Raw genomic sequence first — 25,067 nt, 5'->3', positions numbered from 1 at the left:
AATTCCATGGACAGAGAAGCATGGCAGGCTACAGTCCATGGGGTCACAAAGAGTGGGACCTGACTGAACAACTAAAAAAAAAAATAAAACTTATGAAGTCGTACCCAATCCAAGCCCAAGGAGTAGCTCTCTGGAGGCCTGATAATTAATTTTTAATTGAGTTTTTTCTTATAAGGTCCAATGAATTTCTCCTGAATTCTTGTCTTTCAATAATTAGCATCACACGTACATAACTTAGCAATGCAGTAATGGTTCCATCTCCCCAGATAATATTTCCCAGATGCAAAACACAAAGACACCCATAGTCATTTCTAGTTTATTATTATGAAGCACTCTTTGAAGGGTACAGATTGAACTTTCAGTGCTTAATGTATTTGGCTTTAATTATTTTTGGGCTTCTCTTGTGGCTCAGCTGGTAAAGAATCTGCCTGCAGTGCGGGAGACTTGGGTTCGATCCCTGGGTTGGGAAGATCCCCTGGAGAAGGGAAAGGCTGCCCACTCCAGTATTCTGGCCTAGAGAATTCCATGGACTGCATAGTCCATGGGATCACAAAGAGTTGGACATGACTGAGTGACTTTCACTTTCACTTAATTATTTTAAGTCTTGAGGAAGAACCCAGCCTCTGAGCCATTGCTTGCATTAGTCCAAATCAGTAACAGGCATGCAAATCTCCATGAATAATAGGCATCTTCTTTTGTTTATCCGTACCAGGACTGGAGAGAACATGCATCCTAAAATTAATTCAGTGTCATAAGACCTATCTGCTGCAATTGCCAGCTATAAATGCTAGATTTCTGTTCGTCTATTAATTGGGTGATTTCACACCATCCTTCTATCCCTACTGGTAAAGCCATAGTCTAACACTAATTCACTGAATGTTTGTTCCTTTGAATATGAATAGTGCCATAATTCTGAACTAATGATGCTATTCTGGAGTTATTTGATAACTAACTGCTTCTGGACTGTCCAGTTGAGTGGCTCTGAGACCTATATGGTGATTTTTGCTCTATTATTACATCATTCCAAAGAGTCCAATTCCCATATGTTTTCAATTTTTATTTGACTTGAGGTTCCACAGCTTTTAAACATTTTGCATGACATGATTCCATCCAGTTTGCAGTTGTATTATGTGCTTTTTTAATTATTCCGAAACACTTAAGTTTATTATTCAAAGTCTCACTGTCAAAAGAGTTAGCTGTACCTGTGCCTGTTCCTGTTTCTTCCAGGATTGTATTCTAATAAGCCTCCTTTTGCTCTTGTACAGCCCCAAACAGGTCCCTTACACAGACTTCATAATGAGAGAGCTCAAGAGATACATGTCTGGTTTTGAAGACTGGTAGTAGCCTCAGATATATTAAGAGAAACTATCCACCAATAATCCTGCGGGGCTACTAAAATAGGCTTCAGGGCATTGCCATGTTCCATATGTAGTAGGGAGATCTCTTTTATATATATGTATATGTAGATATAGATATAGGTATGAGTATGTTGGTAGGTTTCTCACCAGTTTGTATGAGGTAAGTGGCTCTAGGAGTAAAGAACCCACCTGCCAAGGCAGGAGACACAAGAGATGTGGATTCCATCCCTGAGTCAGGAAGATTCCCTGGAGGAGGGCATGGCAACCCACTCCAGTATTCTTGCCCGCAGAATCCCATGGACAGAGGAACCTGGTAGGCTACAATCCATAGGGTAGCAGAGAGTCAGACACGACAAAGAGACTTAGCACAGACAAGCAATTTACTATGACTGTCTTTACAGCTATCAGTAGTTTTATTGAACCAATCTCCTACAGTAGTAAAGGTGAGAGAGCAACAGTTCTCTTGATTGTAGTATAGTTAAGAGAATTCTTCTACAAAGATCCTTCCAATCAAAGTAGTTAGCAAAAACATTTTTGTGTCAAATTTAGGGCTGGAGTATCTTGATTCATATTAGTTACTTTGCTTTGGTATTATCAAAAATTACTCATGAAGATGGTTCCATCTTTACTCTGCCAATAATTGGGTTGTTTTAAATTTTAATTCCAGATTATGTCTGTTCTAGGAATACAGTATGGAATTTATCAGAAATATGTAATTGTGGAGACCATTAGTTGGAGCATAGAAAAAAAACAGTGTGATATATGTTTGCTAGTAAAATTTGATTCTTAGGTAATTGAAATAGTCCTCCTATGACAAGGACAGCCAGGCATCTATGAGAATAGTAATGTTTGCTTGTAGGAGATGAAAAAAAAATAATTTTCTTTCCACTCTAAGTTCTTGGCTGAGAGCTCTTTAACAAAAGACAAATTAATATGAGAAAACAAGTTTATTAACTTATATACCTCAAGTATACATGGCCGTTACCCAGGGAACAATGAGTAGTAACTCAAAGCTGTGGTTTACAACGCTTGCTCATATAGCATCTTTAACAAAAAACAGTAAATTTATGGGGACATGACAGGACAAAACAAAGCAGTTTTAATCTTCCAAGGGCAGCATACAGTGGGAAGGTAAATATATGGGAGGAGACTAATGGTAGATAAAGGCTAGTTAATAAAGTTTGTTATGTAGGTGCCATCTCTAGGCTGAAAGGATCTAAAGTTGCCTCCCATGATTAACTTTTTTTTTCTTTTTTAAAAAATTTTATTGGATATAGTTGCAAAAACAATGTGTTATTTCCGGCTGTGTGGCAAAGTGAATCAGCCATACATATACGTAATATCCCCTCTTTTTTGGACTTCCTTCCCATTTAGGTCACCATAGAGCTCCATGATTAACTTTTGTCCTCCTGGTAGAGAAGAGAGACATTGTTGAAAATTTATATCTTTTAAAAATGTTTATTGTAGTATAGTCAATTTACAATGTTGTGTTTGTTTCTACTGTACAGCAAAGTGAATCTGTTATACATATACATATGCCCATTCTTTTGAAAATTTTTTTCCATATAAGTCATTACAGAATGTTGAGTAGAGTTCCCTGTGCTATTCAGTAGGTTCTTATTAGTTATCTATTTTCTAAATAAATAGTAGTGTATATATGTGAGTCCCAGTCTCCCATGAAAATTTTTATTTTGCTTTTAGGCAAATGGGAGGGCAGGGAGCTTTTCTTGTACCTGCTTCTTCTCAACTGCATTCAGCTCAAAATAATCCTTATGCCAAAGTGGCGTATTCTGCTACCCTTCAACCTCTTTTCAGTTGAGCTCAACACCAGTATGAATCACTCTAGAAAACTTAAATTTCAAGTCCTTTGTGGGAGCAACAGTCCAGTCCTCCTGAGGTGCTGCCTTCACAGGAAAAGCATGGATCCATTTTTTTTTAACTTGGACAGCCTACATGGGGAATGAGCACTTGGAAAGGTTTCTCCCAGTGTGAGGACAGCCTGTCTTTTCCTGGGACACTTTTATGTAGATGAGATCTCCTTTTTGATAGGTGTGGCAGACTTTTTCCAGGGAGTCCTTCCAGGTTTTTATGACTTCATGTCTCAGAGTTTCTGAGGAAGAGAAACCCTGTTAAGACCTGAGTGTGATTATGGGAAGATTCGATTAAATTAGGCACAGGACATGGTCTCAGACCAAAATCTATAGACCTGCTATATATAAGTTCAAAGAGAGTGATTTCATGCTTGCTGGCAAGGGTGCTCTAATTTCTAACAAGCTAGTGGTAAAGTTGTAGGCCTTTTTACCCTAATTGGTTGCTGAATCTTGGCCAGTAAGTTTCTTCAGAGTTAGATTCATTTGTTGCATTAATACATGTCCACAGGATTAAGAATGATAGGGTATATGATAGCTTATAGAAATCTGAAAAAACATTTTATAATTCCTGAACAACAGTGGAAATAAAGTGACTTTCTGTCTGATTCAATATGCCTGGTATCCCTAAGGTGTAAATTATATTTATTAAGAGAACCTTTACCATTGCTTGAGCATTGTCTTTTTGAAGAAAGGAAAACTTCAGGCGATTCTGACATCATACACATCATAAGTAGACAAAACCTTCTGCCAGCATCACTTCTATGAACTCCAGCTACTAGCAGTTCCTGTTGGCCAAGTTGCTTGGGGAAGCGTCTGGTGCTTACCATGGGAGTAGCTTGTACAGAATTCTGCTGACAGATAACACATCTCTTTAATACATTTTGAGTAAGTTCATCTTTTTGATAGTTGTAGTGAGAGTCTCATGCCTTTAAAATTGCTCTTACTTAACTGATTTTGTTGATGACACAATGATACCAGCCAAGTATACAGACCATGGAATAGGAATTATATTGTTAGGTACTTTCCATAGTATAGTCAAACTTCTTTTTAGCCTTTTTCTTAACCCATTTGTTCATTTCCTTTTAGAAGGCATATTATTATTATTATTATTATGGTTTTGAACCTTTAATGAGAAAAAAATATAATATCGAGCTCGAAAACAGTGTGTGTGGTGTGTCACTGGGTCAAGGGTTAGGGATACACAGGATAGGACTAGCAAACAAGATATGTGTAAACAAAGATATACACAAGCATAGAGTGAAAAACCGGTGCCTGGCACAGTTTAAGTCTCAGTTTCCTCATTGCTCAGCAGCATATTGGGGATCCCACGGCTGATGGGGAGTAGATGTCCCAACTCTGGACATTGCAGGGTGCCCTCCAACACCTCCACCTCCAGCAGCACGTGGTGCATCTTTCTCAGAAATTCCTTGTTATGCTCGTATCCCTGAATCAGCTCTTTAGGCATCTCGATCAGATGCAGGGTGTCCACAACCTCCAGAAGTGCCACCCACTCCACTTTGAGTATCTTGCGCACTATGACGTCAGGGTTGAACTCCACAGGTCGGTGGCCTGGAGACATAGGGGGAAGCCATGGGGCCCCACCCCCTGCACTTGCAAGCTCAACAGGTTCAGAAAGCATATTATTTAAAACAGAATGAAAGTTTCTTGTTGTATTAGAAGTGGGGTTTCTAAGTTGAGTTGGCTATGTTTTAACAGTGACTTTTGCAGCTCTGTCAGCAAGATCATTGCCTTTAGAAATTTGGTCATTCTGCCCTATGTGGACTCTACAATGGATTACTGATGTCTGAACAGGTAGCTTCGAAGCTGCTAATTACTTGGATATTGATTTTCCATGAGATATTTTAGTTCCCACTGAAGTCAAGAATCCCCCCCCTTTTTTTTCAAATTTGTCTCATTACACAACAGACACCAAACACATATTTACTATCAGTATGTAGGCTTTCTTTGGGTCTTGAACCAAGATTTGCCGCCCTAGAGCTGCAAATTAACCTGGCTGTTAGTGCAGATTAAATTCTAGGCAAAACATAATCTTCCAAGATTTATTGAGCAGTCACCCCAGCATATGAAGCCTCGAGATGGACCCTTTTCATCTTGGATGTGTGGCACATCAGTAAACATCAAGTGTGCAATTTTTTTTGTCTGCACCACGCATCTTGCAGGATCTTAGTTACCCAACCAGGGATTGAACCTGCCCCCCCACCCCCCCACAGTGTGAGCGCAGTCCTAACCACTGGACCCTCAGGGAATTCCCTCATGTATGCAGTTTGAACAGGAGTATCAGAAAAATTTACTTGCTGCCTAGTGTCTTCTGCTACTATCATTGTACGCTTGTTTGGTCTTTTTTTATTTTGTTTGTCTTTTGGATTTTTGTATGTTTGCCATACTACTCAATATGCGGGATCTTTGTTCCCTGAAAAGGGATCAAACACATGCCCCCTGCAGTGGAAACTTGGAGTCCTAACCACTGGACTGCCAGAGAATTCCCACCATTGTACACTTGTGGTCGTTTCTTTGGTTAGGAGCTGGTAATAGAGTAGCAGGGTTTAGGAGATTGCATCTTTTGAACATAGCTGTGGTTGCCAATGGGGTGGGAGTGGGGAGGGAAGAAGGGTTGGAAGTTTGGGGTTAGCAGATGTAAATTATTATATATAGGATGGATAAACAACAAGATCCTCTTGTATAAGACAGCAAAGTATATTTAATATTCTGTGATATACCATAATAGAAGAATATGAAAAAGAATATATATGTGTATAACCAAATCACTTTGCTGTACAGCAGATATTAACACAACACTGTAAATCAACTATACTTTAATAAAGTTTTTTTTAAAGGAATATAACAAAAAGAGATTGCATCTTCCAAGTACAAGATTCAGATTGGATAGTAATGCTTATTCAGTTAGTCAAATGGCATAGTGATAAGTGCTGAATCTTAGGCACTTGTAGGATAGCTGTCACAGCCTGTGAGATGCACAAGTAAGTGACCCAGGGCAAGGGTGTGTGTCTTTTCACTAAGTGTGGTGGCTGTTACTACCAGTTGGAGGCATCCATGCACTCACAGTGTCACAGTCTCCAGAAGAACTGAGAAAGGTGTCTTTGGTCTATAGTCTAATCCTACCTTTTGAGTTAAAATTCCACTAGCAGTGCCTTTATTTTCATGACAAAACAAGTGGGAAGGTTTTTCAAAATTTGGAATCCTCAAAGCTGGGGGAGAGACTGTAGCCAGTTTCAGCTGTTCAGAAATCTCTTCAAATTCTAGGGGCCAAATCAGAGCCTTAGGTTAGTACTCCACCAAAAGTTTTGCCCTCTCTGCAGAAGCTGGAATCCACTGTCTGCAATGCCCTACCTGTGCCCCAAATTGTCTTAAGTCTTTTTATTGTAGTAGGCTCCTTGATCTACTAAATTACAGCCTTACCTGACAAGAGATAGCACAAGTATTTTCCTTCAGTTTGGCAGTATTTGAATTTGTCTAGGGAGGTATTGTGCCTCACTGAAGTAAGGAATTGTAACAAAGCCAAAATGCCAGCTTTGTGTTACTCTTCAGTTTTGGAGGCTACCATAAAATCATCTACATAATGAATAATTATAGATATCCCTCCATGAGCCAGATTCACCTCTGAGTGGCTAGAGAAAACAATAGAGAGTCTTGGAACCCACAAGTAATTCTTTGCCATAAATAATGGAGTCAGGGCTTCCCAGGTGGTATTAATAGTCAAAAACTTACCTGCCAATGCAGGAGACGTAAGAGACGCAGGTTCAATCCCTGGGTTGGGAAGATCCCCTGGAGGAGGGCATGTTAACCCAATCCAGTATTCTTGCGTGGAGAATCCCATGGACAGAGGAGCCTGCAGGACTACAGTCCACAGGACTGTCCGCAAAGAGTTGGACACAACTAAAGCAACTTAGCACATATTACTAAGTAAAAGTAAATAAGAATTTACATTCATTAGCTACAGAAACATAAAAAAGAGCAAAACACTGAGAAAAACTTTACAGACTATGGTCCCAAAGTCAAAATAACTTGTAGGGCTAGAAATTGAAGCAGTTAATGGAGCAACAGGTTTATTTATTTCTCTAAACTCTGTATGAATCTACATGGTGGTTGTCCATCTTCATCAAATTTACCTTCCTTCTTTACTGGAAGTATGGGTGAATAAGAGGGTGAATTCCCTTTTGAAAATTATTCCTGGCTTTTCTAATTCTTTTATAACTGATTTTATTCCCTTGAATTGGGCTTTCAACAAAGGATATTGTTTTACACATGGCCATAGCTTATCCTTTTAGTAAGCTTCTGTATCTTTTTTTTTTAAGCTTCTGTATCTTGAATTAAACCAGTATTGTTGTTCTCTAGGGCCCAAAGTCATATATTGATTTGTTTCCATTTGGGGTAATTTTCTAGCACAACCCTCTTTTCCATGCCCCTTTCCTCTCTGAAGGCACATAAATAACCAAACCAGTTGGGATAGCCATAAGCATTCCATCTAGATTACAGAATATGGTAGCTTTTATCTTGCACAGAAAATTTGCAAGCAGATCTCTTGCTAGTAGTTTTACAGGAGAAGGTGAGAAAGCATACTTGTCATCAGAGGACCTGTCTTTGTGGGAAACTGGAAGAAAAGGAGCGAGTAGAAGGCTGATTTGAAATGTCAAACTTCACCACTAGATGGAAAGTGACAAATTTCTCAGGAAACTGCAGAATAAACAGCACCAATTGTTTTTGTATAGTTGCTAAGTTGTGTCTGACTCTTTGTGACTCCATGGACTGCAGCACGCCAGGCCACCCTGGCCTTCAATATCTCCCAGAGTTTCCTCAAATTCATGTCCCTTGAGTCGGTGATGCTATCTAACCATCTCATACTCTGCTGCCCCCTTTTTCCTTTTGTCTTCAATCTTTCTCAGCATCAGGATCTTTCCCAATGAGTCAGCTCTTTGCATCAGGTGGCCAAAATATTGGTGCTTCAGCTTCAGCATCAGTCCTTCCAATGACATTTCAGGGTTGATTTCCTTTAGGATTGACTGGTTTGATCTCCTTGCTGTCCAAAGGTCTCTCAAGAGTCTTTTCCAGCACTGATATTTATCAGAAAAGGCAAGCATAGATTAACCTGAGGGCAAGGTATGGAAACTTGTGGTTCACCAGTTTCTACCTCCAAGAATCCTTCAATAAGTTAATTTTGAGCCTTTTGACTGTTATTCCCTAGCTGAGGGTTTTGTCCTGGCCTTTCCTGATTCCTTATTCCTGCAAGGTCTGCATTCTCAGGAGTCTCTTTCTACAGCCCCTCTTAAGTGTCTTGGCCTCATGTAATAATGGCATACAGGTTTTCCACCTACCTCAGCCCCCTTCACATGTTGTCCAGAGTAGGGGTTCTTCCCTTGAAAAATAGTTGAAACCAAGTGCCAAACATGCCTATCCCAGAACTCAGATGAAAAACAATCTACCTGGAGTGCAGGAGACCTGGGTCCCATCCCTGGGTTGGGAAGATCCCCTGAAGTAAGGAAGATCCCCTGGAGTAGGAAATGGCAATCCACTCCAGTATTCTTGCCTGGAGAATTACATGGACAGAGGAGCCTGCTGGGCTGTAGTCCATGGGATCACAAAGAGATGTTTAACTGCTTCTTTTCTTCTTCCACTTTCTCTAGATTATCCCAAAATTGAGCAGCTGCTGCTAAGTTTTATATAATAGACTGTAATATATAATAGACTGTATTATATAATAGAAAAGTAGATAGGAACACTGCCCTGGATCCATGCTGATAAATCTTGAGAAAGTATCAACAAACTGCCAATGAAAATCAACAGGGAACTCACTAGTCTTCCAAGTATACTGCTGTGATTTCTCCCAGCTCACTTTTAGCAGAAAGACTTCAAGTATGGCCATTTGCAGGCCCTCTCAGTGGGCCCTTCAAGACATTAGTTCTTCCATGGTTGTGGGAGGTGGCATATAGTCAGAGTCTTTTGGCCACAATTCCCTCTGATGTGATAGGTCACCTTCCAGTCCTGACATGCCTGCTGCTGAATCAAACAACCAAATCCTGCTGGTTGCAAAATTCTGTGTAGCAACCAGGGCACATCCCCATGTGTGGGGCTGTAAACTGAAAACACACTGCCAAGTTCTTGTGCAAACTTCTGTGGGTCTTCCCTGGGCACAGGAAAAGAAGGCCTCAATGAACAATCTTGGAGAGTTGAAGGGCATGTAGATTCATTCTGCTTCAAGTCTGGGTAACTACTTAGTGGCATCAGCTTTACTGGCAAAGTGGTTAGGGAGGGTCAGCTGTCTTGTCATTGAGTCAGGAAAAATGTAGAATTAGATGACTGTTGGATTTCCTTTCCCATACTGTATATTTCAGCCTAGCACCTTTATTGTTTGTCTATTCTAAGTGACTGCTGCAAACACTCTCCATCCTTTAGCCACCATGGGAGGTTGTGGGGGGCGGGACACATTCTTTTATCCAAGTCCCAGTTATTCCTTGATAATATTGCTTTGTCATCTCTGCTTTCCTAGCTATACAGTTCGTGGATAAGAAAATAATCTTGAAGGTCAAAATCTAGGCTAAGCACGGAATAGAATCAGAGCTAGAGCATGACATCACACACACCTCACACAGGGCAGATAATTCATGACTGTCTCCTTGTCCCTCTTTGCAGGGAAATCTACTGATTAACAGCCCATCTCGAAGATCATAGCTTCACCCTTACTAGGGGTCAGATTGAGGCATGAAGATGAAGAACTGCCATGGAAAGGAAGCAAAAGGAGGGGAGACAGTAGAGAAATGAGGAGGAGGGTTTGTTGAAAGAGAAAGTGACTTTAATTCTCCCATTTCCTCCATCTTCCCAAATGATTTTTAACCTTTTTCTTAGGATGATATTCATCCTATAAACATGAGTAATTCCTTTGCTGGAGATGAAGTGCAATTGTTAGTTGCTCAGTCATGTCCAATTCTTTGCAACACCAAAGACAGTAGCCTGCCAGTCTCCTCTGTCCATGGGGTTCTTCAGGCCAGAATACTGGAGTGGGTTGCCATTCCCTTCTCCAGGGGATCTTCCTGACCCAGGGATCGAACCCAGGTCTCCTGCACTTTAAGCAGATTCTTTACCATCTGAGCCATCAGGGAATCCTGAGAATGAGGTCCTAATAAAAACCACTGTATGTGTTAATTCATCCAAATTAAAGAAAGCATTCTCAGGCCAATATAAGCCTGCGTTTTCCTTTCAAATGGATTCCCTTCCAAATGTCATATAGAGCTGTATGGGCCATTCAAGAGAGAAGATCTGCAGGCAACATCTGGGCTTCCCATCTTTCCCACCATTAAAGCTGTTGGTGACCCTGATGGATTTTTAGGTCCTGTATTATGCATGCTTACTCAAAAAGAAAATCTAGAATTTGGAGAGTGAGATCCATCCAGGTAGTATTTGAAAAGAGCAAAGCGCTAAATGGGAGGCATTTGATAATTCACCTTCACTGGTCTGCTCAGTTCAGGAACTTTAAGGCCATTCCATCCTCATCAGCATACTGTTGCAGAAAATTAAAAATACAATCTCCTGACAACGCAGGACATCTTCTCCACAAATACAGAGTAGAAACAGAATGATTTCATTACTGAGTATTAAACCAGACAGTAATTGGCATCATGGGCAACCTGCTAACCAGACTGCAAAGACAGCAAGAAATTAACTATTTGTTTAACTGAGCAGATACAGTCTAGTACCTGCATGTTCTTAAGATGAATGACAACTAGTGGTCCTGTAAGAGGACCTGAGAGCACTGTTTTTTCTACATTCTTTCATAGTTCATCCTAAGATCAGCTAGTAATGGGAATGGCCTTCTGTGCTAGTTAATTGCCTTTGTTTGCCTGCTACGTCACTTCAGTCTTGTTTGACTCTTTGAGAGTCTGTAGACCTTACCCTGCCAGTCTCTTCTGTCCATGGGATTCTCCAGACAAGAATACTGGATGGAGTAGGTTGCCATGCCCTCTTTCAGAGGATCTTCCCGACCCAGGGATCGAACCTGTGTGTCTCTTATAGCTCCTGCATTGGGAGATGGGTTCTTTACCACTAGCACCACCTGGGAAGCCAGGTTAATTGCCTTTACCCAAAGGCAAATCAGAATTCTCCTGTCTCTTTATTACAAGCAGGTAGTTCCAGCCTAGAGCCAGGCCCCGAGGCTAAGCTCCCAGGGTGACAGTGAGACAGAGCACTGTCTTCTTTGGTGTTTATATTTCAAGGAGATGGCTCCCAGGCCCATAAGAAAAATATTCCTGGGTTGTAATGCTGACAGAAGGCTTATTTACCCTTTTAACATTTACATACATATCCAAGGGGCAGAGGAAGGTTTACAAATACCAGTTTTCTCAAGGAAATGTTCTAAGAAAAGTGAAGGAGGAAAAGGTCTCTTTCTCTTATATCAACAGGGAAGGTTCCTTTTTCTTTAACCTTATAGGCTATGAGTTCCCTAAGCCCAAATTCCCACAGGGGTGACTCAGATCATCCTTGACAAATGCCTGCATGTGCACTGAGTTGCATTACAGGAAAGACCCCTGAGCCTGGGCAACCTGCTGCCTAAGAGCAGCCTGGAAACCAGCCTTCAAGTCATTTGCTGTAAGCACAAACCTGAGACATGCCAGGGAAACAGCACTCGGGGCCTTGCTTTCCTGTCACACTCAGCAAGATGTGTAGGAGCACAAGAGCGCCATGGAGGAGTGTCTTCCAAGTCCAGTGGGACAGAAAAGAAGGCCTAGGCAGTGACACAGCACTCCCAGTGCCGTCAGTCTGTGCTGTGCGTTCGTTTACAGCCACAGACTCTCTGTGGCCAGGGCCACTGGAGCAACATACATTCCATTGGAGGTAATCCACAGTGAGCCTGCACCCCCTGCTAGTTTTTTCCACTGGCCATACTGGGCCATTGTATTGATGCTTTACTGTCGTCATCTACCTGCTGCATTTTAGTCCTAATCAAGGCTGTGACTTCTTTGTCCTCCAGGGATTCTCTGCTGTTTCTCTTCGGACACCTGGGAGAGGATAGGGAGATAGGTTGGGGAGTCAATTGCATACTCTGCTGTCATCTCTCTGCACGTGGCAGTCCCTTAGTCGGAGAATTCCCTTTGGTCTTTATCCAGCATTCCTATAACAAGCATGCAAAACACTGTCCCAGTGAAGTATGAGGTCGTGGAAGCAGCAATGACAGTTCCACTGCCCCATGAAAAACATGGGGGTTAGGGACATCAAGCCCCTTCTGAGTGGAAAATCCAAGTATAACTTTAGACTCTTCCAAAACTTGACTACTAAGTCTGCTATTGACCAGAAGCCTTACGGTTAACACAGTTGATTAACACCTATTTTGTGTGTTATATGCATTAACCGGGTGGTAGCAATAAAGAAGCCGCCTGCCAGTGTAGTAGATGGGCCACATAGGTGGGTTCGATCCTTGGATGGGGAAGATCCCCTGGAGAAGGAAATAGCAACCCACTCCAATATTCTTGCCTGGAAAATTCCACGGACAGAGGAGCCTAGCAGGGTACACTCCCTGGAACCACAAAGTCAGACACAACTGAGTACACACTCACACCCATGCATTATATCCTGTATTCTTAAGGTTAGCTGGAGAAAAAAAATGTTATTAAGAAAATTGATAAGGAGATGCATCTAGGATGGCAGCAGGAGAGATGGTGAAGGCTGCAGCCTACCCCTCTGGGCTCAGTCCTCAGTCCCCTGTCCCTTCAACCTTCCCTGTGGCAGCCCACATCCTGGCGAAGGCCCAGATGGTGGACCTCCACACCACCATATACAATGCAGTCCATAGTAGATGCTTCAGAGGCTGCCTAGTGGCTGGACAGGGAGGAGCTGGACAAGCTGACGGGGGAGGGCGGTGGGGGGTTAAGGTGGGGACACCGCTTGTTATCACCTCCCATTACAGCCATCTAGATGTGGTTGAGTAAAGTGGACTGTGCGGCGCCAGCTTGGAGGCAGGCAGCTTGGTACACTTCAATGACAAGACCATCAAGGGTGCGCAGCCGCCCTGGGCCACCTCGGCCACTGACGCCTTGGACGTGGTGCAGAGCCTGCTGTGCTGTGGGGCCTTGGTGAGCTGCACCATGCACATGTGCACGAAGCACCTGCGCGCTGACTGCTTCAGTGGGCACGTGGAGGTGGGGCACTACTCAGCAGGTGAACACCAGGTGGACCTGGAGGTGACCAACCGGTGCGGGCACACGTGCCTCATGATCTCCTGTTACACAGGCCCCTGCCAGATCGCCCACTACCTAATACTGCAGGGCGCCCAGGTGAACCTGTGCAGCATCAAGGACAATGTGGCCCTGCATGACTGCACCAAGGCCGGCAGCCCGGGTGTCCTACAGCTGCTATTCGCGGGTGCCAGTCTCACAGGGAATGGGATGGCTATGGCATGACACCACCTCTGGCTGCCCACGTGATGGACCACATCAGCATCGTGGAAGACCTAAGCCAGGAGCAGCCTGCTGGGGAGGAGACACGGCCAGGGATGGCCTGAGAAGGCCCCTCCACCAGCCAGGCATGTGTGCCGCCCCAGCGTGCTTGCTGCTGCAGCTCTTCCCAGAGGGAACACCTGAGCACCAGCTGGGAAGCTGCCCAGCAGCCTTGGAGTTTCTGGGAGCCACCTGCATGGCTAAGAAGCAGGATCTGCTCAGGGTCCTGAAACTCTTGGTAGGGGCCGTGGAGCTGCGTCACCAGGGGGCACGTATCTGCCTAAACCTGAGTCCTCGCCTCTGACTATTCCAGGGAGGTGAACACCACCGAGGAATTGGAGGTGCTCATCACGCAGGGGGATGAGAAGCACATGCAGGCACTGTTGACCTGAGAGCGGTCCTGGTCCCTCCCACCCGACACTTCCCACTATATGCGCTACCAGGATGTGGTATAGGCCAACTCGGACAGTGTCTATTGCTGCATCCACTAGTGGAAGTACACCTTGGACATGCAGGAGAACAACCTGGAGCCTCAGACCGCCAGAAGTTTCCTATCCTTTGATGAACTCTTCTCCTAAGTGCCCCAGAACCACTTGGCCCAGGGGTAGCCTGAGTACACCAGTTGGCTTTGCAGATCTAATGTGGGTGCTGTGCAAAGGTCTGGGAAGTTGAGCGGGCCCAAGGAGGCCAGGGACTCAGTCCAGTTCACCAAGGCCCTGGCCATCACCCTCCACCTGCTCTACCTGCTGGAGAAAGTGGAGTGCAAGCCCAACCAGGAAGACATGAAGCACCAGAGCTACTGCTTAAGTGTGCCCGTCACAGCAAGAATGTCTTCACTCCTGCACATGGCGGTGGACACCGACCACGAACGTGATTCACTTCTAAGTGGGCAGATTCCCTTCTATCCAGGTGGTCAAGGTGCCCTTGACTGTGGGGCCGACCCAGACAGCCACAATTTTGACAACACCCCCAATGCACATCACAAAGGAGAACAACTGCCTGGGGATCATGAATGCCCTGATAGAGGCGGGGGCCCACATGGACACCACCAACGCCTTTAAGAAAACAGCCTATGAGCTGCTGCATGAGAAGCTGCTGGCCAAGAGCACCATTCAGCCCTTCAACTATTTGACCCTGTAGTGCATTTCAGCCTGCACTCTGGACAAGAACAAGATCCCTTGCAAGGGCTTCATTCCCTAAGAGCTAGAGGCTTTCATCCAGCTGTACTGAAAGGGGTCGGGGAGGAGAACCCAGGAGGGGCAGAGCCCACACCTGTCCCCACCCTGTCTCTGGAGACCACTTCTCGTGGCTGGAAACCAGGGAAGAGCTCATGGGCCTTCATGGCCCCCTCCCCTTATCAGGGAGAGCGGACAAGAATTAATGAGATGTTGGTGGTAGAAGCTTCCAGACCACATGCTCCGAGAACTGACTCTTTATAGGGGTTAGCACACTCATGCTTCATAAGGAGAAGATGCTCAACCTCCCACACGTCCTGTCTGCCTGAGTTTCAGAGAATCTTGCCTCTGCCCTGGGGCAGAGGGATTGAAGCCTTCCTCCCCTACTAGAAACACAAGAAACTGAGAGTTGGGTTTGGCCTCTACCTTTTATGTATCAAACCAGATAGACCCAGCCACCCAGGGCAGTATTAGAACTGGAGGTCCTGAGGGGGCAAAGTGGGAGAATCAACCCTTCTGGCACATTTGCACCTGCTCCTTCTGCCCTGCTGTGGGTTGGACTCTGCCCCCGAGCCACCAGCCCCTTGGGTAGCTTTTGTGGCTTGGTGTTCTGTTTATTTACTTGGGGGAGGGGAGTTGGTGCTTACCCAGTGGCTCAGTGGTAAAGAACCCACCTGCAATGCAAGAGATACAGGAGATGTGTGTTCGATCCCTGGGTCGGGAAGATCCCCTGGAGAAGGGAATGGCCACTCACTCGAATATTCTTGCCTGGAGAATCAGTCCCATGAGCAGAGGAACCTGATGGGCTACAGTCCATGGGGTCGCAAAGAGTCCAAGAGGACTGAGCACACACCAGCATCGGCAGCTTACATGTGTGGTGCAGGAGGTTTTTCTGCCCTGCACTTTTAAAAATTAATTTATTTATTTTAATTGGGGACTAGTTACTTTACAATATTGTGGTGGTTTTGCCACACATTGACTTGAATTAGCCACGGGTGTTCATGTGTTCCCCCATTCCAAACCCTCCTCCCACCTCCCTCTCCCACGTTTTAAAAAAGATTTTGGTGTCAGGCTCCCTAAGTTAATTTCATGCAGCAAAGTTTTATCTTTCCTGAGACGGCCTCGGCCAGCAAGAGTGAGCTATATTTTGTGAGGAGTTCAGGAAGTAACAGTCCCCCAAACAAGGGTGACCATACATTTCTGAACACTTGACTCATTCGCCTTTCCCTTGTGCCGCCCAACTTCCCATTCTCACTAGAAAGAGAAGTCATTTTCCAAACCAGGAGCAAGCCAAATACGGAAGGGGTGGGCTTGCCGCCGCTTCCCACCCAACAAGAGCTATTAATAGGCTGGTTGGTTTGGGGTTTGATTTTCAGAGTTTCTGAGTTCAAACTGCAGGTCACCTCTGCCTCACAAATCATGCACAAGGATACAGGTGTGTGGTGAACAACCCAAGTGTCTGTAGCCGTTTTTTAGATGCTTGGAAACCAGGATCCATGTGACCCTGAGACAATTCCAGGTATTGACACACTAACCCACTGAGTCAGCTAGATAAGACAGTGGATGTGTGAAATAGGTTGTCAAATAAAGTAGTACAAAATCTTGGTCTTCCATCACTGGGGGTGGGGAGGGCGATCAAGTGCTCTTGCTAGAGAAGCCACCCCTGCAAGATTGTCTTGTGTCGAGGCTGGGTCAGGGAGTATCCTCCATGCACCATGGCCGCCAGCAGGAGAGTATTTTTGGCCTCTTGGGAAAGCAGTCAAGAGCAGAAGGGGACTGGAGCCGCCACCCCCACAGCTCAGGAAAGAGGCCATTCCCACCCTGTGCCTCTCCTCCAGCCCTGTCTCAGGGAAGCTACACAGAAGCCTCCAGAAGCCACGGTAGGTGCTTGGATATTCTGTCCCTCTAAGGCAACTAGGTCTTGTTTGGATTTGCAGTGTTAGTTAGGACGGTCTTTATTTTCTAGACCAGGTTTTTACCTTCTGTCAAGCCAGGAAATGCCATCACTGTCCCTCTAGTAGCCTGGAATAAAGAAACGAGGCAGTATCAAAAAAAAAAATCCATAAGGAAGAGAAAAAGCATTCACAGTACTGTCCTGTATTTATTGATACTGTAAGTTTATGTCATCTGCTTAGAAGAGGAGTTATTTGTCAGTAGCTACATCAGTATTGTTTTATGTGATACAAACATTATAGATTTTTTTTTTTAGTGGAGTGCAGTTTATTTTTTTTTTCATTTATTTTTATTAGTTGGAGGCTAATTGCTTTACAATATTGTAGTGGTTTTATTAACACTAGATATGACAAAAGATAACATGAAAAAGAAATTCATATTTATTTACAGTTATGATTCATGCCCTGATAATGAAGAAACAGCAGTATGATTGCTTTATGGTAGCTCAGCCTATATGCTAATGAGTGAATTGTTATAAAATCTTTGTGGCATACAGTATTATAGTCATATTCATAATCAGTATCAGAAGCATTTTTCTTTAAAAAACAAGTCTGATGACTGGCTTATATATAGTTTTCCCATTTACAAGAGAGAGTGAGGTATACCATACAATAATGTAATTCTTTCAGAGCAAAGTTGTAAAACAGTAAGAAAACTAACACACTAATAATTTTATATTGAATATCACTCATCTTCTGCCTATGTAAGGATAGGCTGTCCACTGCAATACATCTTGCACACAATATTCTATATGATGCATACCTAGAAGATGAGAATGGCCAAAAAACATCCCATACAGTTCTTGTTATACAGTTATTAGTTTTTCACATGAAGACACGCAAAACACATACACAACAGATATGTTTGATAACCGTAAGGCCTGATGATTCTTTGCTAAAGTGGACGTTGATCATCATGGTTTTCATGCTCCTCTTTGTGTTGAGCAGGTTGGGAAGGAAGAGGAAAAGGAGGAGTTCATCTCTCTGTCTCTGGGGCAGCAGAGGTGAAGGAAGTGGAAGGGAAGGCAGAAGATGCAGGCATACATGGTATAACTTTATGGAAACACATCATGATCTCTGAGTTTCTTGCTTTTTCTTTCTTCCAAAAATGTTTCTTTACCGTACCAACCCTTCTTCCACCATTTGCTTTAGTTTCAGTGCCTGTATCATAGAAGATTCCATATTATAAAAGAAGTCAAAAGCAGTTTGAGTCTGCCAGATTGTCTAAATGTCAGTTTGTCTTCTAACTCTGCTTGTTCTACGTCTTATCATCTTCTTCCTCCTCATTGTCAGGCATTGGTTGGGAATTAGGCACTCATCTCCATCAAGTAGTCTTCTGTGAACTCCTCTGGTGTGGTGTCTATTAGCACTTGAATTTCTCCAAGATCCACATCTTGAAATCCTTATCCTCTGCCCCCTTTTTTTGTGCCACATCCACAACTTCCTGATTTCCTTGATGGCCTGTGTTATAAATCCTGTGAAGTCATACACAACATCTGCACAATTTTCTCCAGCAGGATTTTATTGTTTTGGACTTGATGGCTTTTGTAGTTTTTTCTATAACAACAATGGCATCTTCAATAATGTAATCCTTTCAGACTTTAACGATGTCCTCTCTATTGGAGTTCTCTTCCATAGTGTTGACAATCCTTTCCATAGAGGACTGTGTGTAATGAGCCTTAAAAATCCTTATGACCACCTGATCTAGAGGCTGAACTAGAGATATATTGTTTGGGGGCACTTGAATCACTTTAATGCCTTCAGGTTTAACACCTGGGGTTCTGGGTGGCCAGGGTATATTGTCCAAGGTCAAAAGAACTTTAAAAGGCAGTCTCTTACTGGAAAGGTACTCCCTGACCTCAGAGACAAAGTATCGATGGAACTAATCCAGGAAAAGAGATCTGGTTCTTCAGGCCTTCTTGCTGTACAGTCAAAAGACTGGCAGCTGGTGTTTATCTTTTCCCATCAAGGCTTGCCTTGTGGCTCAAATGGTAAAAAAATCTGCCTGCAATGCAGGAGACGGGTTAGATCCCTGGGTCAGGAAGATCCCCTGTGGAAGGAAATGGCAACCCACTCCAATATGCTTACCTGGAGAATCCCATGGACAGAGCAGCCTGGAGGGCTAGAATCCATGGGATCTCAAAGAGTTGAGACTAACACACTCAGGTCTCAGGATTAGCATCTTTTTCGCTAAGGGCAGTCCTGTTCATAAACTCAGCTCCTTTTGAACAAAACAATAGCCTAGCCTATCCATTCCTGCCTTAAATCCTGGTGCTTGCGTCTCTTCCTTACTAATAAACGTCCTTTCTGGAATTTTTTCCCCAGAATAGGGCATGTTTGTCTGTATTCAAAAACTGCTCAGGCAGGTATCCCTCTCTCTCAGTGGTTTTTTCTACATGGTATCTGGAACGCATCTGCTGCCCCCTGGTGGGTACAAGCTGCTTCTCCTCTCATCTTGACATTTTAAGGCTTCTCTGATAGCTCAGTTAGTAAAGAATCCACCTGCAATGCTGGAGACCTGGATTCAATCCCTGGGTTGGGAAGATCCTCTGGAGAAGAGAAAGGCTACCCACTCCAGTGTTCAGGCCTGGAAAATTCCTTGGACTATACAGTCCATGGGGTCGCAAAGAGTCGGACACCACTGAGCATCCGTCAGTCAATCCTGACATCCCTGCCTTCAGTCCTGGTGCTTGCTTGTCTTCCTTACTAATAAATGTCTTTTTTTCACATATTTCCGGCAGAATAGGGCACTTTTGTCAGTATTCAAAACCTCTTCAGGCAGATACCCCTCTCCTCAGTGATTTTTCTACATGATATCGAACTCATCTGCTGCCCCCTGGTGGGTACAAGCTGCTTCTCTTATCTTAACATTTTAAAAGCCAAACAAACCTCTTTCTTAAAATTATCAGACCTTTCTTTGCTGACATTACATTGTCCAGCTTTAGATTCTTCACCTTCCTTTTGCTTCAGGTTGTTGTAGAAAGACTTTACTTTTCCTTGAATCGTATAGAGAGGCTTTTGGTATGCCTTTCTCAGAGCAATCCTGCATCTACATTAAAGCTACATTTTCAAGATGAGATAAGGTGTTTCACAAAATGTGCAAGGTTTTCATGCCTGTTGGTATAGCCACAGTGACAGCTTCATCAGTTTCTTCAAAAAAAACACGCAGTAGTCTTTATGCTGGATTCAGTTGTCTTGAGATGGTGGGAAACCACAGCTGCAGACCTCAACCTATAGCATATATCAAACAATTCAACTTTTTGTTGTAATGCAGTGGCTTTTCTCTGCTTCTTGGGAGCACTTCCAGCATCACTAGTGGTTTGGTTTGGTTCATGGTGTTATTCAAGGTTTACAATATTGCACTAAGCACAATGAAAAATACATGAGAACCACAGAAGATGACTTGTTACTTCAATACACAATTTGTTGGAGAGACAAACTGCTCACACAGAGATGATTACACATATCACACATATCACATGGTATTTTAAGCAGATACCTGCATCACTTGAGCTCATCGAAATTGCAAAAGGAGGTGGGTATGAAATGATTGCAGTTGTACAGTATGGATGACAGTTAAATTTATGCAGTTATAATTTATTGCTGACTTTTTCCATGTGCTTACATTTCTCTTGACTGTCAACAGTCGCATGTATTACTGTAACTGTGCATAAGTTTTGATAAATTACAACTTTTTATAATAGATTTGTGTACATTTTATGATAGTAAATAGCAAGAGAGACTGTTATCTACACATATTTGATGAATTCAGGACATAGCTAACAGTTTCTAAACGTTTTGATATTTCTAGGCTACAAGGTTCATCTGTGAGTTTTGCATATTCTTGCAAATCCCAAGAATTTTTTTCAATAGATTTTTAAAAAATAATCCATCTATAAGTGGGCCCATGCAGCTCAAACCCATGTTGGTCAAGGGTCAAGTGTACATTAAATTGGCTTAACAGACCACTTCAACCCCCAGGGACACTTTACACTTATCTGTACCTAAACCCCATGAACTGAGTCTGGGTACTCCCTCACCTTCTCAAGATCAGATAAAATGGTCTTAGGTGCCTGTATCCAACAGAGCCTTAAAAGTCTGATCTCTCCCTTCTCCAGAGTTCTCCAACATACTCGGGGGGGGGGGGTGTGCATGGCCTTTGGTCCCTCTTGGGAACAGGGACCCCCCTGCTCCACCCCAGTAATTTCTTCAAAGCAGTCGATTTCAGAATACAAGGGAAGGGAGGGACAAGGTGTTGAGTGAGAGGGCGGCCACAGGCCAGAAGGCACGTCTTTATGTTTAGTTTACAATGCAACAGTTGCTTGGGCCTCAACCAAAGGATCTCTTGTTTTCAGTATGCCCAAAGCTCTGTATCAGATGGCAAGGTCCTTGTGACTGATGCCATCTCTTTTAGATTTGAGGATGCCTTGATTCTGTTCAGTTCACTCAGTCATGTCTGACTCTTTGTGACCCAATGAACTGCAGCACACCAGGCCTCCCTGTCCATCACCAACTCCCGGAGTCCACCCAAACCCATGTCCATTGAGTCGGTGATGCCATCCAACCATCTCATCCTCTGTCGTCCCCTTCTCCTCCTGCCCTCAAAGATCTTTCCCAGCATCAGGGTCTTTTCCAATGAGTCAGCTTTTCGCATCAGGTGGCCAAAGTATTGGAGTTTCAGCTTCAGCATCAGTCCTTCCAACGAATATTCAGGACTGATTTCCTTTAGGATAGACTGGTTGGATCTCCTTGCAGTCCAAGGGACTCTTCAAGAGTCTTCTCCAACACCACAGTTCAAAAGCATCAATTCTTTGGCGCTCAGTTTTCTTTATAGTCCAACTCACATCCATACATGGCCACTGGAAAAACCGTAGCCTTGACTAGACGGACCTTTGTTGACAAAATAATGTCTCTGCTTTTCAGTATGCTGTCTAGGTTGGTCATAACTTTCCTTCCAAGGAGTAAGCATCTTTTAATTTCATGGCTGCAGTCACCATCTGCAGTGATTTTGGAGCCCAGAAAAATAAAGTCAGCCACTGTTTCCACTGTTTCCCCATCTGTTTGCCATGAAGTGATGGGACCGGATGCCATGATCCTAGTTTTCTGAATGTTGAGCTTTAAGCCCACTCTTTTACTCTCCTCTTTCACCTTCATCAGGAGGCTCTTTAGTTCTTCTTCACTTTCCGCCATAAGTGTGGTGTCATCTGCATATCTGAGGTTATTGATATTTCTCCCAGCAATCTTGATTCCAGCCTGTGCTTCCTCCAGCCCAGCGTTCCACATATAAGTTAAATAAGCAGGGTGACAATATACAACCTTGACGTATTCCTTTTCGTATTTGGAACCAGTCTGTTGTTCCATGTCCAGTTCTAACTGTTGCTTCTTGACCTGCATATAGGTTTCTCAAGAGGCAGGTCAGGTGGTCTGGTATTCCCATCTCTTTCAGAATTTTCCACAGTTTATTGTGATCCACACAGTCAAAGGCTTTGGCATAGTCAATAAAGCATAAATAGATGTTTTTCTGGAATTCTCTTGCTTTTTTGATGCTCCATTGGATGTTGGCAATTTGATCTATTGATTCTGTAGCCATGGCCATACTGCTTTCTAGTCATACCCATTGGCTAGCTTAGGCATTACTAGTGCAGTTGTTGCTGTTGTTCAATCACTAGTCATGTCCCATTCTTTGTGACTCCATAGTTTGCAGCACGCCAGGCTCCTTTGTCCTCCATTATCTCCCAGAGTTTGCTCAAATTCACGTCCATTGAGTTGGTGGTGCAGTCTAACCGTCTCATCCTCTGTCGTCCCCTTCTCCTCCTGCCTTCAATCTTTTCATTACCAGGGTCTTTTTTTAGTGAGTCAACATTTCACATCAGGTAGCCAAAGTATTGGAGCTTCAGCTTCAGCATCAGTCCTTCCAATGAGTATTCAGGGTTGATTTGTTTTAGAATTGACTAGTTTGATTTCCTTGCAGTCCAAAGGACTCTCAAGGCTGTGATCCATGAAGGGGAACTATTGCAATGGCAACCTTTAAAGTTGTTCACTTTAATTTGGGACATTTGCTACCCATTTTCATGAGAGTGGGGGAGGAAAAATGTTTTCTCCACCTTCTTAGGGTCCCTGGCAGGATCTAAAAATTAAACTGACAGAGACAGATTAACAGGAGAAAACCATACACATTTGTTTGTAAGCTTTATGTGACATGGGAACCTTCATAAGAAAAGGAAGACACAAAGAAACAGACTTCAGGAGTTATGGGCTGGATTTGGTGAAGACTGGATGGTTGTGGAGGAATATGATAAGTCAGAGAGTGTGAGGGAAGTTTAATAAACTGGGAGAGACTTAGCACAAAGTGTTTCTTAGGGTCCCTTTGGTTTTCTGAGATAAGGATGCTCCTTTCCTCTCAGTGTAAGCAGGGAACCTTTCACATAAAGGTTTAATGACCTGTTTCAGGGAAGAAAGGCAGGGGGAAAGGTCAGAGTGACCTCACTGCTTCTACTGTCTTCTCAAAGTCCTTCATTTTAAAGTATTCAATATAACAAGGTGCATATTTGGGGGTCACACATCCTGAAACACATCTGTAATACTGTATCTTAAGTTTTTGCTCACTTTTAAGATAAGGTCTACGGAAATTTTTCAGGGCAGTGGGGCTGATCTCAAAAGGGGAGATGGGTGGGAAGTTCAAGAGAGAGGGGATATATGTTCACCTATGGCTGATTCATGTTGATATTTGCCAGAAAACAACAAAATTCTGTAAAGCAAGTATCCTTCAATTAAAAACAAATTAAAATGAACAAAAAATTTATCTAGAATATTTTGGATTAGTTTCTCACTTGGCAGTAGGTTGTCTTCATCAGCATTATAGATCCAGTATAGGACTGTAAGAGCCCAGATGCCAGTCACTGCCTCATCTGTGGTTTCCTACAGAAGTTTGTCTTGGTGAAATCTCTCCAAGAAACTGGAATTATAGCTTGCAGGATCTACTGCAGAAAACCTCTTGAGTCCTTTGGTGTGGTTTCTTAATGGATCTGAGGTAGGCATGATAGACTGTAGAGGGACTGAGCCATAAGACATATCAGTTCTTCCCATTATTTTGCAACAAGCTTCTCATCCCCACCTGCTCTTTGCTCAGTCATCCAGCCAAAGCTGGAACCATGTGCTTGACTTCTGCTCATACTGGTCATGAGTTTCTCTCCCCCTGCCCTGTGTATGGATGCTCACCTCTGAAACTATTCTCTGAGTAAGTATTGCGAACCATTTCTGACCTTCCCTAACTCTTAGTACAGGCATCCCTCATTTTAATTGTGCTTTGTTTTGTTGTGCTTTACAGATACTGTGAGCTTTTCTTTTTTTCAGTTCTTTTCTATCATAGTTTATTGCAAGATATTGAATATATTTCCCTGTGCTATATAGTACGTGCTTGTTGTTTTATCTATTTTAGGTATGGTATGTGCATCTGTTAATCCCATACTCCCAATTAACCCCGCCCACTTTGGTAGCCATTAAGTTTGCATTCTGTGTCTGCTTCTGTATTGTGTTTTATTTTTTTAACAAATGGAAGGTTTGTGGGCAACCTGGCATTCAGCGAGTCTGCTGGCACCATTTTTCCAGTATCATTTCCTCACTGCCTGTCTCTGTGTCACATTACAGTAATTTTTGCAATATTTCAAACTTTCTCATTATTATTATAATTGTTTTGATTATCTGTAACCAGTGATCTTTGATGTTACTATCAATCCATGAGTCTAGGATGGCAAACTTAAATGATAAATATGTGTTCAAACTGCCCTGCTTCCTGTCTCTCTTCCTCTCCTCAGGCCTCTCTTTCCCTGAGACATAATAATATTGAAATTAGTCCAGTTGATAAACTTACAGTTGCCTCTTAAGTGTTCAATTGAAAGGGAGAGTCTCTCACTTTAAATCAAAAGCTAGAAATGGTTAAACTTAGTGAGGAAGGTGCATCAGAATTTGAGGCAGGCTGAAAACCAGGCCTCTTATACCAGTTACTGAAGTTGTGATTCAAATGAAAAGTTCTTGAAGGAAATTCAAAGTGCTGTTCCAGTGAACACATAAGTGATAAGAAAGAGAAACAGCCTTTTAGCTGATACAGAGAAGCTTTTAGTGGTCTGGATAGAAGATCAAACCAACCACAACTTTCCCTTAAGCCAAAGCTTAATCCACAGCAAGGCCATAACTCTCTTCAGGTCTGTGAAGCCTGAGAGAAGTGAAGGAAGCTGCAGAAGAAAAGTTTGAA

At 43.2% G+C, this 25,067-nt stretch overlaps 1 protein-coding gene and 2 pseudogenes across 4 annotated transcripts in view; 2 read left to right on the top strand and 1 right to left on the bottom strand.

Moving 5' to 3' along the window:
* Positions 1-25,067, top strand: part of ZNF81 (zinc finger protein 81) — a 101,420-nt gene that overhangs the window by 22,423 nt on the left and 53,930 nt on the right. The gene's annotated exons all lie outside the window — the stretch shown is intronic.
* On the bottom strand, positions 3,200-4,864 carry LOC133052118 (multifunctional methyltransferase subunit TRM112-like protein; annotated as a pseudogene).
* Positions 11,864-14,919, top strand: LOC133052440 (protein fem-1 homolog A-like; annotated as a pseudogene).

This window comes from Dama dama, chromosome X (assembly GCF_033118175.1).
Source record: "Dama dama isolate Ldn47 chromosome X, ASM3311817v1, whole genome shotgun sequence".
In the NCBI taxonomy this organism is placed as follows: domain Eukaryota; kingdom Metazoa; phylum Chordata; class Mammalia; order Artiodactyla; family Cervidae; genus Dama; species Dama dama.
This window is presented reverse-complemented; position numbering and strand designations above follow the sequence as displayed.